This window comes from Rhinopithecus bieti, unplaced genomic scaffold (assembly GCF_001698545.2).
Source record: "Rhinopithecus bieti isolate Rb0 unplaced genomic scaffold, ASM169854v2 scaffold_52140, whole genome shotgun sequence".
In the NCBI taxonomy this organism is placed as follows: Eukaryota; Metazoa; Chordata; class Mammalia; order Primates; family Cercopithecidae; genus Rhinopithecus; species Rhinopithecus bieti.
In genome coordinates this window covers 2,935-9,182 of record NW_016820436.1, presented here as the reverse complement: position 1 = coordinate 9,182, position 6,248 = coordinate 2,935, and the positions used below count along the sequence as shown (strand labels likewise).

Below are 6,248 nucleotides of genomic sequence, written 5' to 3'. Positions count from 1 at the left end.
AAAAAAAAAAAAAAAAAAAAAAAAAAAGGTTTAAAGTAGAAGCATCTATAATCTATATGCATGATTGAAGTCCTGCTTCCCATATATATTTCTCACCTTGCCTTTTTTTCGTTTAAAACACTGTATCTTAAGATTTCCCTGTGTTATCAATTACTCATAAGCATTATTTTAATGGTGGTATCAGAATCCATTATCTGGACTCATTGTCATTTATCCATCTGCAGTTGCTGGAGAAACTGCCCTTTCTGCCACACTCGGTCACCCTTCAGACCTTGCTCTGTGTCCAGTTATCTACTAATACACATACTGGTCATTTAGGACTTAAAGTTAAGAATAAATAGTTATAGTTCCTAAAATGTCAAAAAGAATGTATCTTCCTAAAAATAGAATGGCTTGGTGGTTATGATAATTTTAAAGTAAAATAGACAATTGTTATTGAAATTAACATTTTGCTTTCTTCTTGTATCTATTTTCTCTGTCATTTTCATGGATAAAGTTTCATTTGGAAGGATTTTTATTTCAGAATAGAAATAGCATATGACATGAGAATGGGAACTCTGGAAGGTTCAACTTTCTAGTCAGTAGTTCCCTAAAACTGTCACAAAAGCTACTCATAATCAATTACGATTGGTCTGTATTGAAAGTGCGTTAACATTACGTACAACTTAAGCACTATACTTTCTATCAGATATAGAAAAATAGGTGGTATGTTTGGAAAAGTATTGGGCTAGGAGTCAGGAAGCTTGACTATTAGTCCCAATCCTGCTTCTTCAGCTGAGCACCCCTAGGCAATAATTCAGCAGCTATATCTTAAATACCTAATCAGTTTCAGGCTTTGTGGTTGGGCTGGGAATATAGACAGTCATGCATTCGTGATTCTCCAAGGCTCCCTTCCTCGCCCAGCTCACAGTGAGCTTTCGTATGCATTGTGTAAATTTGTTTTCTAACAGGCCCCAACTCCCTCCCTAACCTGCTTCCCAGGGCAGTTGTGAGGATCAAATGAGAGAGAATATGTGTGAAAGCAAATTGTAAATGATTTTAAAATGCAATAAAATATGACCCACGGAAAATTATTTAAAGATCCTTAGAATTTTAAATAAACGGTACATTAACCTGAGTTCTCTATCGTTTTATTTTAAATAGATATGTAAGTTTTACAGTGGACCACTGATATGGTTGAAAATCTTGGCTTGATTATCCTCCAAGAAAATGATACAGTAGTTTGTGTGATTAATTTTCTAAAATTGCCAGCCAAAAAAAACAACAACAACAACAAAAAACTTTTTTGAGTTGAGTGACTGGATCAGTGAAAGGAACGTTGACTGTATAATGGAGAAATGTTTTCTGTGTTCACTAACAGCTTGCCTTTGTTTGATTCCAGCTGCAGCATATCGTGAGTGATGAGATCTGTGTGCAGGTGACTGACCTTTACCTGGCAGAAAATAATAAAGGGGTCACCGGAGGCCAGCCAAACACACAGAACTCAAGGAGCCTCCTGGAGTCAACGTATCAGCAGAAAGCCGAGCAGCTAATGTCAGATGAGAAATGCTTTAAGGTGAGAGTTGCTCATGTCGTCAAAGACCTTGCTGGGGACAATGTCAGTAGTCAGGATTCTCTGAACTGGAAGTTAAAGCCAGGGTACTCTGACCCCGTGATTCTACTCCGGGAACGTTTTAGAGTTCCTAATTAGTTCACCAGAGAAATACAAAGTGGAAGTAACTGTTTTCCTGAACAATCTACTTTGTTTCTTCCTTGCCTTTAAAAAACAAAACACAAACTAGTGATAGATGATTTTTTGCAATTTTCTATTCTTTTCTCTGCATATTTTCATAGTATGCTTTGTAAATATTGTTAGAAAATGTTGGTACTTGAAATCCATGGTCATGGTCATTATAGAAAAGAAAACGTAGGCCTGGCACACATGGTTCACGCTTGTAATCCCAGCACTCTGGGAGGCCGAGGTGGGTGGATCGCTTGAGACCAGCTTGGGTAACATGGCAAAACCCCATCTCTGCAAAACATACAAGAATACAAAATTAGCCAGATCTGGTGGCGTGCACCTGTAGTCCCAGCTACTCAGGAGAATGAGGTAGAAGGATTGCTTGAGTCTGGGAGGTTGAGGTTGCAGTGAGCCCTGATTGTATCACTGCACCCCAGTCTGGGTGACGGAGCAAGACTTTGTCTCCAAAAAATAAAAAGGAAAAAAAAAAAAAAAAAAGCAGATAACCAAAAAAAGTCATCTTAGAATTCTTTCCTGAAATTATAACTGATGACATTTCTAAACTTCTCTCTGCTTGAGTAGACATTTTGAAAGAGTTTATACTGGACAAAACAGTCTTTATTTTTTTTGAGACAGAGTCACACTCTGTTGCCCAGGCTGGAGTGCAGTGGCGTGATCTTGGCTCACTGCAACCTCTGCCTCCTGGGTTCAAGCAATTCTTGTGCATCAGCCACCCAGTAGCTGGGATTACAGTCATGTACCACCATGCCCAGCTAATTTTTCTATTTTTACTAGATATGTGGTTTCACTATGTTGGCCAGGCTGGTCTCAAACTCCTGGCCTCAAGTGATCCGCCCACCTCAGCCTCCCCAAGTGCTGGGATTACAGGTTTGAGCCACTGCGTCTCACCCGAAATGGTCTTTAATGTATTTTTGCTCAATTAGCCACACTTCTGGGTCTTTAATGTCTTTTATTTGGGTATTTGACAGTCACTTTATAGAGAATTAATGTCTGTATTGCTGGACATTTAGGTTGCTTCCAATTTTTCACCATTATAATGGATAATTATAAAAGCAAATAGTTGGAAACAACCTAGACGTCCAACCCACTACGGGAATTGGTTAATGACATCCTGTTATGAATACTGGAGACATATTTTGCAGTTCTTAAAAATAAATCATAGAGGCCGGGCGTGGTGGCTCACACCTGTAATCCCAGCACTTTGGGAGGCCAAACTGGGTGGATCATGAGGTCAGGAGATACAGACCATCCTGGCTAACATGGTGAAACCCCATCTCTACTAAGAAATACAAAAAAATTAGCCAGGTGAGGTGGCGGGCGCCTGTAGTCCCAGCTACTCAGAAGGCTGAGGCGGGAGAATGGCATGAACCTGGGAGGTGGCACTTGCAGTGAGCTGAGATCGAGCCACTGCACTCCAGCCTGGGTGACAGAGCAAGACTCTCTCTCTCAAAAAAATAAAAAATAAAAATAAAAAAATAAAAATCATAAATTATGAAAATACAGGGTCTGCCCCCTCCAAATCTGTTTTGGAAATAACTGTATTTGTGTGTATATATTATGTTATTGTCAGGTTGTAAGCTTTACTAGCAGAGAGGAATTTTGAAAGCGTTAAAATAACACTGAGTTACATCCAGCTTCTGGCTCTGGGTGTTATTGACTAGTAGTGTGCCTTGAGAAATCAGAACTCTCTGAATTTCAGTTTTCTGTCTGTATAAAATGAAGAAGGTTGAAATAAAAAAATTCTCAAGTTTCCTTTCAGGCTCTGATCTCCTCCATGTGATTCTGATAGTTACCTTGTCTGCAGGAAGCCCTTAGGGTAAGGGCACTGAGAATCTCAGGGTTCTGAAAAGGGAGATCCATGTGCCATCGCCATTGATAGCTGTTTTGTGCAAAACATGGTTTGCTTGCCTCTATTGGTGTGTTGCTTTTAAGTATGGATTTTTTTTAATCCCACAAACAATATTAGCAGAAATCAAAATTTCAAGAACTTCATGTAAATTGGTGGCATTTATAACAACACTTTTTTGTTTTGTTTTGTTTTTGAGCCAGGGTCTCACTCTGTCGCCCAGGCTGGAGTGCAGTGGTACCAACATGGCTCACTGCACCCTCCGCCTCCCAGGCTCAAGCAATCCTCCTCCTTTAGTCTCCGAGTAGCTGGGACCATAGGTGTGACCCACTACACCTGGCTAACTTTTGTATGTTTAGTACAGATGGGGTATTGCCATGTTGCCCCAGGCTGGTTTCAAACTCCTGGACTGAAATGATCCACCTGTCTTAGCTTCCCCAAAGTGCTGGGATTTCAGTCATGAACCATCACACCTGGTCCAACACTTCTTAATATATTTTTGTTTTCTTGTTCCTTATTCTAAAGCATATTTAGATTTCTTGTGTAGTCTTTCTTCTTTCATTTTTCTTTTTTCTTTTTTTTTGAAACAGAGTCTCACTCTGTCATCCAGGCTAGAGTGCAATGGCATGATCTCGTCACTGCAACTTCTGCCTCCTAGGTTCATGCAATTCTCGTGCCTCAGCCTCCTGAGTAGCTGGAGTTACAGCCGTGCACCACTGCACCCAGCTAATTTTCTGTATTTTTAGTAGAGACAGGGTTTCATCATGTTGCCAAGGCTGGTCTCAAACTTCTGAGCTCAGGCAATCCACCTGGCTCAGTCCCCCAAAGTGCTGGGATTACAGGTGTGAGCCATGGTGCCCACCCATTTGTTTAGTCTTTGTTGCAGTATAAATGCAATCATTGGTTTTTGTTGTGTTTAATATTTTCTATTTAACTTTGGTATGAAAAGTTTCCTTTGTTGACCTTTTTTGTTTATTTTTTTGGTACGCAGTTTCACTCTCGTCACCTAGGCTGGAGTCTAATGGCGAGATCTCAGCTCACTCTAACCTCTGCTTCCCAGGTTCAAGCGATTCTCCTGCCTCAGCCTCCCGGGTAGCTGGGATTACAGGTGTGCACTATCACACCCAGCTAATTTTTGTATTTTTTTTTTTGGTAGAGATGGGGTTTCACCATGTTTGCTAGGCTGGTCTCGAACTCCTGACCTCAGCTGATCCACCTGCCTTGGCTGCCAAAGTGCTGGAATTACAGGAGTGAGCCACTGCGTCCAGCACCCCCTCCTTCTTTTAAAAACACTGTTAACTTGTTTTCATCTTTGCACTGCATCCTGGAAGTGGGATTTTCTTTCTTTTTTTTCAGCCGCCCAGGCTGGAGTGCAGTGGTGCGATCTCGGCTCACTACAAGCTCTGCCTCCCAGGTTCACGCCATTCTCCTCCCTCAGCCTCCTGAGTAGCTGGGACTACAGGTGCCCGCCACCACGACCAGCTAATTTTTTGTTTTTAGTAGAGGCAGGGTTTCACCGTGTTAGCCAGGATGTAGAAGTAGGATTTTTCAATGGACAGAGCACTGACATTTTGTGGTTCTGGCTACATGTGCCGTATTTCTTTCTGACAAACAAAATATTTGTTTTGTAAAACATTCTAACTCGCATTGATTATTATTTTAGCGAATTCCAGAAGTTTGAAACATGATCACAGCTGTAATCCCAGCACTTTAGGAGGTGGAGGAGGGTGGATCACCTGAGGTCAGGAGCTCGAGACCAACCTGGCTAACACGGTGAAACCCCATTTCTACTAAAAATACAAAAATTAGCCAGGCGTGGTGGCACATGCCTGTAATCCCAGTTACTCAGGAGGCTAAGATAGGAGAATTGCTTGAACCCAGGAAGCAGGGGTTGCAGTGAGCTGAGACCACCATGCCACTGCACTCCAGCCTGGCTGACAGAGTGAGACTCCGTCTCAAAAAAAAAAAAAGAAAAGAAAAGAAAAGAAATACCATCTTACAGCCATCACAATGGCCACTGTTAAAAACAACATATACCGGTGAGGGTGTGGAGGAAAAGGAACATTTTACATTGTTGGTGGGAGTGTAAATTAGTTCAGCCATTTTGGAAGACAGTGTGGTGATTCCTCAAAGACCTAGCGGCAGAAATATCATTTGACCCCACAATCCCATTACTGGGTATATACCCAAAGGAATATAAAATATATATTATAAAGATACATGCACACCATGTCGATTGCAGCACTAGTCACAATAGCAAAGACATGGAATCAACCCAAATGCCCATCAGTGATAGGCTGGATTAAGAAAATGTGGTACATATACACCATGGAATACCATGCAGCCATATAAAGGAATGAGATCATGTCCTTTGCAGGGACATGGATGGAGCTCGAAGCCATTATCCTTAGCAAACTAACACAGGAACAGAAAACCAAACACCCCACGTTCTCACTTATACATCAGAGCTGAATGATGAGAACACAAGGACACAGTGGGGAGGGAACAACACACACTGTTGGACAGTGTGGGGGTGGGATGAGGAAGAAGATCGGGAAGAATAGCTAATGCACGCTGGGCTTAATACCCAGGTGATGGGCAGATAGGTGCAGCAAACCACCATGGCACACATTTACCTATGTAACAAACCTGCACATCCTG

General features: G+C 41.6%; 1 long non-coding RNA gene across 1 annotated transcript in view; it reads left to right on the top strand.

The window, feature by feature from the left end:
• Window positions 1-1,632, top strand: part of LOC108520416 (uncharacterized) — a 7,283-nt gene extending 5,651 nt beyond the window's left edge. Inside the window, exon 5 of the long non-coding RNA XR_001882909.1 lies at window positions 1,382-1,632. This is a non-coding gene — a long non-coding RNA (uncharacterized LOC108520416). The remainder of the gene's footprint in view (window positions 1-1,381) is intronic.
• Window positions 1,633-6,248: the final 4,616 nt, after the last annotated feature.